Source organism: Canis lupus, chromosome 26, assembly GCF_003254725.2.
Source record: "Canis lupus dingo isolate Sandy chromosome 26, ASM325472v2, whole genome shotgun sequence".
Classification (NCBI taxonomy): domain Eukaryota; kingdom Metazoa; phylum Chordata; class Mammalia; order Carnivora; family Canidae; genus Canis; species Canis lupus.
In genome coordinates this window covers 24,537,084-24,549,902 of record NC_064268.1, presented here as the reverse complement: position 1 = coordinate 24,549,902, position 12,819 = coordinate 24,537,084, and the positions used below count along the sequence as shown (strand labels likewise).

The following is a 12,819-nucleotide window of genomic DNA, read 5'->3' as shown; positions in this document are numbered from 1 at the left end:
TGCCCTGCCCCCTCTCAGGGATGCTAGACCTGGCCATGGCTCTGGTGGTTTGAGGGGAGAGTGGGGGAACACAGCCCCATCCTCCACTTCCCTGCTGGTTCCTCTCTGTGGGAGGGCTGGGGACAGGACTAGGAAGGCCCAGGTCTTCCTACCTGACAGCCTTGGGGAAGCAGTGGTCTCTCTGCTGGCTAGTTGCTGCTCTTCAAAGCTAACTGGCTGCTGGTTGCCTTCTTCCTCTGTGTGGCAACATCCAAACACTGGCTCTCTTGTGCAGAATCTTTCTGAATCTCAGCTTCCTCACCTGTAAAATAGAAAGGAAATAAACTACCTTATGTGGGTGATGTAGAAACAGAATAAGATAATGCATGCAGGAGCACTGTCAATTGTAAAGCATTATGTAAACAATATTTGCTATTATGATTATTCTGAGGAGCCTGTTATTTGGAATATCTACTATCATTTGAAATGGGTACCTCCAGGGATCCCTGGGTGGCTCAGCGGTTTAGCGCCGCCTTCAGTCCAGGGCATGATCCTGGAGACCCAGGATCGAGTCCCGCATCGGGCTCCCTGCATGGAGCCTGCTTCTCCCTACTCCTGTGTCTCTACCTCTCTCTCTCTCTCTGTCTCTCTCTCATGAATAAATAAATTAAAAAAAAAAGAAAAAGAAATGGGTACCTCCACTTAGAGATCAAATAAGTATTTCACTTAATAGGTAGAAATAGAATTGGTGAATTTCGTCCCCCCTCCCACCTGCTCTTCTCCCACTCTTCCGCATCTCAGTTCAAGAGCAACTCCATTCTTTCAGTGATGCAAGCCAAACCCTTTGCAGATGGCCGTGGCCCTCTCCTCCTCTCACACCCTACCCACATCCAATCCATCAGCAGACCTTGCTGATTATACTTTTAAACCAAATCTACAGGTCAATAGCTTCTTCTTTTTTCCAAGATACCTCACCTATCTCTGACAACTATCTTTCAATTGGTTTTCCTTCTCTACCCTTGCTTCCCTGTGATCTTCTCAACACTGCAGCCAGAGTAAGCCTTATCAAACCTAAGTTGGTTCACATTACTTTTGATTCTAAACCCCTCAGTGGCATTTCATCTTACTCAAAGCAAAACCAAAAGCCCTTGTCAAGGTGTACCCACCTAGGGTACGCCCCCATATGATCTGGCCACTGGTTTCTTCTTTGACCTTGCTCCTACCACTCTATCCTTCACTCACCAAGCTCCAGCCACTCCATCATTTTATTGTTCCTCTCACAAGCCAACCATTCTCCTGCCTCAGGGCCTTTGCCCTCTCTGGTTCTTCTGCCATGAATTATTTTTATCCAGATGATCACAGGACTTGCCCCCTCACCTCAACAGAGTTGTTTTCCCTCGTCACCAAGTTTAAAACAACACACTCTTGCCCTATCCCTCTTTCCTGCTTTTCTCCTTTCTTAACATTTAGCACCCCTGACATGTTATATATTTACCTGGTTATGGTCTGCCTTCTCCCACTAAAATGCAGGGCTTTGCCCACTGCTACATCCCCATCCCAACACTCAGCAAAGAAATGGATTCCTTCCAAACATTTCTTTATCATGACCATTTCATAGATATACCTGCCCAAATCCATTGGCAATTTTCATGCCCTTGGGTTCTTCTGAATTGGGTTCCCTTCCTTGTGTATGTGAGAAAACCACATGCTTCCTTCTAGGTCCTGAAGGGTAACAAAAGCCTATTTCCATGTTCAACTTTAAGTGTAATTACCCTGACCCTTGGGGTTTGGGGTTGGAGAGGAGAAGAGGGGATTTGCCCTTAGTGTCTGACCATCTTGAACTCTTCTTCTGATGTCTGTAGCTGGCTGGAGTCTGGCAAGAGGCATTCTCTCACAGCTCACTTTCTGGGAAGCTACACTGTGGTAAAGACAAATATGTGTAAATAACCAAAATGTCATCTAGGAAGCAGGCAGGTGTGGGGCATTTATTATATTTACAGAGGGTGGAGGGAGGAGGTGCTAGCAGAGCATATACCCAGAGTTCCACAGATATGTTACTGGTCTTTCTAGTTGGGAGATGGGGTCACATAAGACCATGAACTCTAGGGACACTCCCATCTATATTCACCACCCCACTTGGGACAACTTTCACAGGAGGCCAAAATAAAACTGTGTAGCTACTCAGCCTGTGTGGTGACCATGTCTCACCTCAAAGTGCTTTGTCTTAAGGGGAAAAGGAGCACATCTCTATTCTCAACGTAGAGGCTGATCCCTACACAAGGACCAGCTTATTTATTGGCCCATATAGTCATGATACTCAAGTTCTTCAGGTGCTAGCAGGCTCTAACTCTGCTCTGACCTTAGCTGGCACTGGGCTACCTTCCCGGTCCCTTATACAGAAAGCTGCACTTCCCTGAACTGTTTTCAGTAAGTTTCTCTCTTCCTCCTCAGACCTGCCTGGACTGGCTAGGGCACTCCACAACAATGTTCTATTTTCCCTTGGCAGAACCTGGCTCTGGCTCCAATCATTGGCCACCAGAGGTACCTGTATGCAACTACCCAGGAGAGACCAGCAGGGGGAGCCAGGAAAATTCAGATTCCTCAGCTAGACAAAAAGGGTCATGGATAAAAGCTACTTCTCAAGAGGTTCAGGTAACTTTCTCATTTAAGATACACAGAATCAAGTGCACTGTTAAAATAGCTGATTGTGAGGTTCAGGTGAGTGGAAAGCCAAATGGGATTCATCCATTCAGTCATCAACAACTATTTATTAAGCACCTACTACTACATGCCAGGCTAGGCATTGCCTATAGAGTATTTAATGACAAAGACTGCTGAAGTCCCTAACCTCATACATTAAAGTTAGTAAACTAGGAGAACAGGTAAGTGGAGGTCTAGGTACTTGGATCAAAGTGAAGATGCTTGACAGGTTCATAGGACTCTGGGAGTGGGAGAGACAAAATAACTGGTTTGAGACCAGGAAACTCCTGTAAGGGATCCCTGGGTGGCACAGCGGTTTAGCGTCTGCCTTTGGCCCAGGGCGCGATCCTGGAGACCCAGGATCGAATCCCACGTCAGGCTCCCAGTGCATGGAGCATGCTTCTCCTTCTGCCTATGTCTCTGCCTCTCTCTCTCTCTCTCTGTGTGTGACTATCATAAATAAATAAATAATTAAAAAAAAAAAAAAGGAAACTCCTGTAATTCTACCAATGCAAAAAACTGCCAGAGAAAGAATGTCAGGCCCAATACAACTGCTAAAAGCAATATAAATGACAGCATACATCTCAGTATCTAAGGGAAATGGCTTCAACAAGTAGAAAGTGAAACCCTGATCAATATACTTACTTTGTTTCAAAATAATTCAGTGGGGAGAAGGAGTAAATGGGAGTAGAGATAAAACAAGATGGGCCATATGTTGATGATTCTACAAGCTGAGTGGCAGGTACTTGCTAATCATTATTCTCTTTATTTTTGCATATCTTTGAAAATTCCTATAGGAAAAGTTCATATATATCAATAACTTGATCAATAACCACTATAGTCAGGGCACCTGGGTGGCTCAGTGGTTGAGCGTCTGCCTTTGGCTCAGGGAGCCTGCTTTTCCCTCTACCTATGTCTCTGCCTCTCTCTCTCCCTGTGTCTCTCATGAATAAATAAATAAAATCTTAAAAAAAAAAAACCCACTACAGTCAAGTTTCATAGAAGACACCCTATTTGTTATGGGGGAAAACTGAACATCTCCACTCATCCAAAATTCCTAAAGAGTTCACTGAGGCTGTAGACATTTTCTCTCCTGTCCCCCTTTCTCTCATAGATCTATTGCCAGAGCCCATATCTTGATCCTTCAAAGAATGGCACAGTGAATGCAAGTTATTCACTGAGGCTCCTTACCTGTGTAATATGCCAAAGTGGGGAAGAAGAAACTCAGCCTCCCTTGGGGAAAATACTGGAAAGTAAATTCTGTCCTCCATTGCCCAATAAGGAAGGAATATGTGGTAATGATGATGAGAAGGAGATCAATGGGATTGGGATAGATTCTGCTCCCAGTAGCAGCATAAGGTCACTGGACATCCTTGAACAAATCCCACGATCTCTGGAAGCTCCTCCTTTCTAAAGACAGGGATATATTACATATGAAAATAGCACTTGTAAATGCTTGTTTGGGCAGCACGAGAAGAGTTCAAAAGACAGGTTCTTTCCCATATGTTTCATCGTATAACATTTCAGGAATGGTTATTTATTTATTTATCTTTAAAATATTTTATTTATTTATTCATCAGAGACACACACAGAGAGAGAGGCAGAGACACAGGCAGAGGGAGAAGCAGGCTCCATGCAGGGAGCCTGACGTGGGACTCGATCCCCAGTCTCCAGGATCACGCCCTGGGCCGAAGGCGGTGCTAAACTGCTAAGCCACCTGGGCTGCCCAGGAATGGTTATTTACAAATAAGCATATAGCAGATGGTAAGGTTGATGCCACCCTTGACCTCTGGAGAGCTCTGGTTCAAGAAAGAGGTTTCTTAGCAAGCCTTCTACCCCCAGAAACTCAACTCACAACTGGCAGGAAGTACTGGGTCTGAGCTGAGGCAGATGGGAGTAGTCCGAGTTTCTATGAGGATGACCTAAAAACAGCAGCCAACGTTCTCTGACATCAAGGGGGTAGGGCTTGATAGCTAATGAGTCTGGGTCCAGAAGAAACAGTGCAAACAAGGCTATCTAGAAAAGTTAAAAGCAACCCAGAAAACAGGGTGAAATAAGAGCTTAACAAAAATAGCACAGCGCAGCAAGGCAATAAAACAAACACTTCATAATTATTTTAAATGACAAGGGTACTAATTATACAAATGATCCACAAAGAAGTACATATTCCAAAAATAGTTAAACGGAAATACCGATCACAATACACAAATGTACTCAGAAACACGCTTGCCATAATAAAAGTAGAGAATTCAAAGCTACGGTAATCAAAACAACATGGTATCAGCATAAAGATTATATATGTGTATATCAATGGAACAGATTTGAGAGTCCAGAAATAAATTCATACATCTAAGGACAATTGGCTTTCCACCAGGTACCAAGACCTGGGGAAAGACCGTCTTTCAACAAATGGTGCTGGGAGAGCTGGATAGACATATGCAAAATATGACACCAAAAGTACAAACAACCAAAGAAAAAGATAAAGTAGATTTCATAAAAATTAAAAACTGTTATGCACCAAAGGACTATTAAGAAAGTGAAAGCAGGGGTGCTTGGCTGGCTCAGTTGATGGATAGAGCTTGGGACTCTTAATCTTAGGATTATGAGTTTGAGTCCCACATTGGGTGTAGAGATTACTTAAAAATAAAATCTTTTGGGGATCCCTGGGTGGCTCAGTGGTTTAGCGCCTGCCTTCGGCCCAGGATGTGATCCTGGAGACCCGGGATTGAGTCCCACGTTGGGCTCCCTGCATGGAGCCTGCTTCTCCCTCTGCCTGTCTCTGCCTCTCTCTCTCTCTCTCTCTCTGTGTGTCTCCCATGAATAAATAAATAAAGTCTTTTTTAAAAAAAAAAAAAGAGGGAGATGCCTGGGTGGCTCAGTAGGTTGAGTGTCCAACTTTTGGTTTTGGTTTAGGTCCTGATCTTGGGATTGTGGGATCAAGCCCCATGTTGGCTCCACGTTCAGCATAGAGTCTGTTTGAGACTCTCTCTCTCCTTCTCTCTCTAAAGTAAATAAATAGGGCAGCCCTGGTGGCTCAGCGGTTTAGTGCTGCCTGGAGACCTGGGATCAAGTCCCACATCGGGCTCCCTGCATGGAGCCTGCTTCTCTCTCTCCTCTCTGTGTATTCTCATGAATAAATAAATAAAATATTTAAAAAAATAAAGTAAATAAATAAAAAATATATTTTTAAAAAGATAGTGAAAACATTGGGACACCTGGCTGGCTCAGTCAGTGGAGCATGTGACTCTTGATCTCAGGGTTGTGAATTCAAGTCCCATGTTGAATATTCAGATTACTTAAAAATAAACAAACAAACCTAAAAGAGGTGCCTGGGTGGCTCAATTGGTTGAGTGTCCAGTTCTTGATTTTGGTTCAGGTCATGATCTTAAGGTCTTGGGATTGAGCCTAGTGGGAGCTCCTCACTCAGTGAGGAGTCTACTTGAGATTCTCTCTCCCTCTTCCTTTGCCCCTCCCCCTGCTCACACACACACTCTTGCTCTCAAATAAATAAATAAATCTTTACATAAATTTTTTTTTTATAAATTTTTTTTGAAAAGTGAAAGCATAACCCACAGATTAGGAGAAAATATATCATCTATTTGATAAAAAATCTATCTAGAATATATTAAGAAGTCTTACAACACCACAACAAAAAAGACAACCCAATTTAAAAAAGGGCAAACAGGAATGCCTGGGTGGCTCAGTGATTGAGCATCTGCCTTCAGCTCAGGGTGTGATTCCTGGTCTGGGGTTTGAGGAGCCTACTTCTCCTTCTGTCTATGTCTCTGCCTCTGTGTGTGTGTGTGTCTCATGAATAAATAAATAAAATCTTTTTTAAAGATGGGCAAAGGATTGTAATAAACATTTCTTCAATGAAGATAAATGGCTAACAAGCACATGGACACTCAACATCTTGTTATTAGTTACTAGGAAAACACAAATCAAAACCACGATAAGATACCATTTTACCCTATTAGGATGACAATAATAAAATAAGGGATGTGAGTGGGAATAACAAGCTTTAGCAAGGATATGGAGAAATTCTAACACTCACACACTGCTAGTGAGAATGTAAAAGTGCAGTCACTATGGACTGGTAGTTCCTCAAAAAGTTAAACACAGAATCACCCAACAATTCCACTCCTGGGTATATACCCCAAAGAATTTAAGACAAGTGTCAAACAAGAACCTGTATGTGAATGTCCATAGCAACATTTTTCATAATAGCCAAATGTGGAAAAAGCCACCAACTGATGAATGGATAAACAAAATGTGGAATACCCATAAAAGGGATATTATTCAGCCATAGAAAGGAATGAAATATTGACATATTTTACAACACAGATGAATCTCAAACACTACTTCTAGTAAAAGAAGCCAGACACAAAAGATCAAATGTATGATTCCATTGATATGAAATGTCCAGGGGCACCAGGTTGCACTTCTGTGCAAATCCAGGTTCTCCCTGTCAGTACAGTGAGACAGTTTGTAACACAGGGTATGGGATCAGACTGCCTAGGTACATATCCTGGCTCTTCCACTTACCTTTTGCTTTAGGCAAGTTACTTCTCTATAATTGTTTCTTCATTTATAAAATAAGGATAATAATTGTGCCTGCACTGAGGGTTTTTATGACAAATAGTGTGTATACATATACATATGTGTGTGTGTGTATATATATATGTGTGTGTGTGTATATACATATGTATATGTATATACACACACACACACTTATGGGAAATCTGGGTGGGCGGCTCAGGTGGTTAAGCATCTGTCTTCAGCTCAGGTCATGTTCTCAGGGTCCTAGGATTAAGCTCCACATTGGGCTCCCTGCTCAGTGGGAAGCCTGTGTCTCCATTTCCCTCTGCCTGCTGTTCCCTCTGCTTGTGTTCTCTCTGTCAAATAAATAAGTAAAATAAAAAAAAAGAAAGAAAAGAAAAATTAAAAATAAATAAAATCTTAAAAGACATTTAAAATAGTATCTGGCATGTACTAAGTGCTCAATAAATGTTAGCTATGATGCTTTTATTTCTGTCCATATTGACCTACTGTTGGTAAACATTGGATGGCTGGATAAAATGTACATCATTCTAGGCAGAGATTGCTGGATTATCCAATTCACTGGCAAGTGAGGATTACAGTCTTTTAGGAATCCAGAGAGGAGATGTTAAAACTCTAACAAGTAAAAGTACTAATGAGATAATACTTGGACCTTTTTAAGACTCCTTGAACTGACAATGGCTATAAAACAGAGGAAACCAAATATTTCAACTCCATTTCCAGATAATTTAGACTTGCTTAAACTATCTAGCATAACAGGAGCAAAATCAGAGGTTCAGTGAGACTCTAGCTTCTAATCCTAGATGGTGGTAGTAACAACAACAACATTAATAATAATAGCAAAAGTTCTTAATATGTGTGAGGTACTCTACTAAATGCTTTAAATATATTAACAATTTAATGTTTATTGGAGCAGATTTCCCTACTATATCCAAGAGAGCAGAAGTTCAGAGCAAAAAGCATGTTTCTGGGCTGATGGCAGAAATATTCTAAGAATAGGAGGCTTTCTTATCAATCTGATGACTTATGAAGGTGACAAAAGGTTAGGCCACTCAGTGTTGGAGAGTACAAGATCCTAGAAAGTGGAAATGCTCTACCACTGCCTGGGTAGTAACAGCCTGGCTGCAACTGGGCAGAATTTCTATTTCTAATGTCAGGATAATAAGGAAGTTGCTGCCAATACTGCATAGGACAGAAGACACTTAGCAGTGATGGCTGACTTCCAACTGAGCCATTAAGGTAAATGTAAAAGAAAGCTCCAGGTAGAAATATCATTAGGAACTCAGAGAACACACTGAGTGTTTGAAGCTGGTACTTAACCTTCTATTATTGGACTCAGGGTCTTGCCATGCTGGGGCCAATCTGAGTCCACTTATGACACCCCCTTATGCCTTATATAATACTGCTCATTTCTGTTATCTGGGCTTTGCAAAGGCAATTGGGGCAACAATCTCTTACGGGTGGGCCTTAGAGTACTAAGATGTTGATTTCTCCTGTCTTTGCATTTCCTTCCAGCCACAATCATTCTATGATCTTCTATGGGATTCCTTTTTTTCTTTTAATTTTATTTATTTATTCATGAGAGACAGAGAGGCAGAGACGCAGGTAGAGGGAGAAGCAGGCTCCATGCAGGGAGCCTGATGTGGGACTCGATCCTAGGTCTCCAGAATCACGCCCTGGACTGAAGGTGGCGCTAAACTGCTGAGCCACCCAGGCTGCCCCTATGGGATTCCTTTTCACTTCTCTCCATTTCACTGTAACAGAGTCTGAAGAATATATAATATTTATTAGTATTCCCTGACATACAAATCCTTTAAAGGATATTTCTTAAGAGGAGATGGGATGGAGCCAACCGTGAGAAAAGATAAATAGAGAAAGTTTTGAAGAGAATAGTTCACATGACAGCCTAGTGAGAATGACACCCAGGAGAGAACTGAGATAGATGATAAAAGGAAAAGCAGTGCCTGACACAGAGGATACTCAAGAGCTGTTTGGGGACTGAAAGAATAAACAGTAGCAGGAGAATAAAATATCAGGATTCTAAAGGTGGAACAGACATTTCCCAGCTACCTTGATTCCCAGACTCAGCATATATTTAATAGATAAACATCTGATTTACACATTTATGTAAATTCAAATGCTAACTACAACCCTGAATGGTAAAGTAATTCATGGAAAACACCCTAGTCCAGGACTTGGCACACCTAAAATACACAGATGAACATTTTTTTTTTTTTTTTACATTTTGAAGACAGAGCAAAGATTAGGTCAAAAGCATTGCCTTCCTAAAATTAACCCATAGATCCTATGCCACATGACTGCCTAGACTAGGCCTAGTATTCGGCCAAGATTAATTGCTCCAATTCCAAACTCAGGACTTTTCTTTTCCTGCTCCCTTTCCCTGACAGCTTAGAACTCCTAAGCAACTGTTTTGTTTTTTTAAAGATTTTATTTATTTATTCATGAGAGACACAGAGAGAGAGAGAAAGAGAGGCAGAGACACAGGCAGAGGGAGAAGCAGGCTCCATGCAAGGAGCCCGACACGGGACCCAATCCCGAGACTCCAAGATCACACCTGCAGGATAAAATCTATACTCAGAAACCTCCATAACTTGGTCAGTAAGTATTCAGCTCTTCAGCTGCATGTTTTTTGGTCTCATTTTAATCACCACCCTGAATTCCCCACTAGTCATAGTGATAGCCTACATTTCTAGGCTTCTGCACATTGTCTGACCTGCCAAGAACACTAATTCCTACCCCATTCAGATTTTACTTTTTCTGATAAGCCTTTCCTAACCTCCTAAATGTAGGTCATAAGCCCCTCCTGTGAGTTCTCACAGCCCCCAGTACTAATCTCTGCTGTAGCATTTATTTCACTGTTGTTTTGCCTACTAGTATCTGCTCTATCACAAAATTAGGAGCTTCTTGAGAAAAAGGACCTTGTAGAGTTCACTGTTATATCCTCGATACTCAGTTTAGTGCCTGCTAGGTATGCAGTGGATGTTTAATAATCACTGAATCAATATGCCTTTATAGTCTGTATCATACTCTTTAACACTACTTATAAATGCTGTTTAATGTTTTTATTTTCCTGTGTTAGCCTGATCTTTATAACCAGATTTTAAGTTTCTGGAAGATAGAAATATACTAGTACTTAAAAAAAAAAAAGATATATACTAGTACTTTGAAGTTAGAGGTTACTGACACAGCTAATATTTATTCAGGACTGAATATCAACAATCCAATGGTATAGGTACTATTTTTTCTCTCTCTCAACCTCCACCTGAGGAAATTGAATCATAGAGAATTTAGTAGCTTCCCTAAGATGACATAGCTAATAAGAAGCAGAGCTGGGATTTGAATGCTGACATTGGTATCTGTACTCTTAATCATGATAATAACAGGCTATGGAAATTTAGAATTACGGATGCTAATTTATCCAAAACTATACTGTAGTGCTGAGACTGGAACTCAGGTCTTTCTAAAGCCTACACTTTTTTTTTTTTTAAAGATTTTATGTATTTATTCATGAGAGACAGAGAGAGAGAGGCAGAGACACAGGCAGAGGGAGAAGCAGGCTCCATGCAGGGAGCACCCATCTGGGACTCGATCTCAGGACTCCAGGATGACGACCTGGGCTGAAGGCAGGTGCTAAACCACTGAGCCACCCAGGGATCCCCTAAAGCCTACATTCTTAATTATTTGACATACTGCTTCTCTTGCTTTAAATGTCAGCACTAAAGCTCATATTGGGTGTTGATAATTTTAAAAGCTGCAGCTCCAGTTTACTGAGATTGAAGAATATTACATTCCTTTCCAAAAGTGGCATCACTGTAGTTTACTGGGTTAATTTACCTTAAATATTAACAGCCTAGTCTTATTAGCCAATTAAGTTTATAGTCTCTAGTGTTATCCCTGCAATACCAAATACTGTGTTTTCCTCAATGTAAAAACCCATGTTTTCTAAGACTGACCTCTAAGTAAAAAGCTACTCTCATTCAGAAATTTACTCTTCCTTTTATTTCTCAAAACCAGCTATGAGATATTCCCAAATTCTCTGCTTTTGTGGCTCCTCAGTTTTTCAGTGTAGAATGTCTTGTTTCTGAAAGTAACCTATTATCCACAAACTCTCTTGGCTGTTTTATTGTTTATCCTTAAAAAATTACTATTCTCTGTAGGCTTATTAGACTCTTTGTCTTTATGTGGTACTCTGCTTTTCCTCTTTATCTCAAACATTTATTAAACACTTAACTGTGTATCAAAATGCAAATAACCTAACTCATTGAAGGCCATACTTTCAAAGAAAATGTCCTTGGGGCTTAGATATTGGAATATGATTTCCTTAACAAGCTTCATAAAGTCATCCTCTGCTCAGTTTACAATTATACACCCAAATATCTTTCAGCGAAATCTCAGTAGCTACTTCTACGGTGCATTATATGGAGAGAATAGCTGGAGCCAACTCATTGGATTTTTTTTTTTTTTTCATTGGATCTTATTCCAAAGATTTTTACCAACATTTAGCCCTCTTTGGCTGACAAAAAAGATTAAGTGGTTTTTTTTGTTTGTTTGTTTGTTTTGTTTTTTGTTTTTTTTAATTCATGAGAGACACAGAAACATAGGTAGAGGGAGTAGTAGGCTACCCGCAGGAAGCTGGATGCAGGACTCAATCCCAGGACTCCAGGGATCATTACCTGAGCCAAAGGCAGATGCTCAACCACTGAACCACCCAGGTGCAAGGTTCTTAAATTTGTTTTATTTATTTATTTATTTATTTATTTATTTATTTATTTATTTATTTATTTATTTATATTTATTCATGAAGACACAGGCAGAGGGAGAAGCAGGCTCCATACAGGGAGCCTGACAAGGGACTTGATCCCAGGTCGCCAAGATCACCGCCCTGGGCTGAAGGTTGCGCTAAACCTCTTAGCCACCGGGCTGCCTGGTTCTTGTTTTTTTGTTGTTGTTGTTGTTCTTAAGTTTTGTAACAGCTTCCTCATTAGAACTCTTCCACTAACATCCCCTATTATCAAAATGAACTGCCCATCTTTCTTGGAAAATGCTCTGGAAGTTATTTCCTGAGTTAACAGTATGGCTTTGTCTCTCTGGATCAGTAATTATTTAACATAAAACTGAGAGTCAAACATCCCTGAAATATTTAGTAAAATATAAGTACTCTACCTCACAACGTTTTCCTCAGGGATATATGCAATCCAAAATGAGTATTTGGGGATCCCTGGGTGGCGCAGCGGTTTGGCGCCTGCCTTTGGCCCAGGGTGCAATCCTGGAGACCCAGGATCATATCCCACATCGGGCTCCCGGTGCATGGAGCCTGCTTCTCCCTCTGCCTATGTCTCTGCCTCTCTCTCTCTGTGACTATCATAAATAAATAAAAAAACTTAAAACAAAACAAAATGAGTATTTGAATAGTGCTGTATCATATTATTATTGCAGTAATATTTCCAAAATAAATATGGAGTTTGGAGTAACTATAAGCCATAAAATATGGCCATATTGCTCCAATACATGAAGCAAAGTTCAAAACGAGATCATAAGACTAAAACATCATCAATGATG

At 40.9% G+C, this 12,819-nt stretch overlaps 1 long non-coding RNA gene across 10 annotated transcripts in view; it reads right to left on the bottom strand.

The window, feature by feature from the left end:
• LOC112676834 (uncharacterized) overlaps positions 1-12,819 on the bottom strand; it is a 33,698-nt gene that overhangs the window by 18,281 nt on the left and 2,598 nt on the right. For 3 of the 10 annotated variants that reach the window (XR_004809543.2, XR_003146736.3, XR_007406231.1), the window contains exon 2: positions 153-301. This is a non-coding gene — a long non-coding RNA (uncharacterized LOC112676834). Of the gene's footprint in view, positions 1-152; positions 302-1,751; positions 1,898-3,870; positions 4,090-4,534; positions 4,696-7,224; positions 7,575-12,819 lie in introns of all 10 variants that reach the window. The other 7 variants (XR_007406232.1, XR_007406225.1, XR_007406228.1 and 4 more) reach the window with 6 other exon arrangements.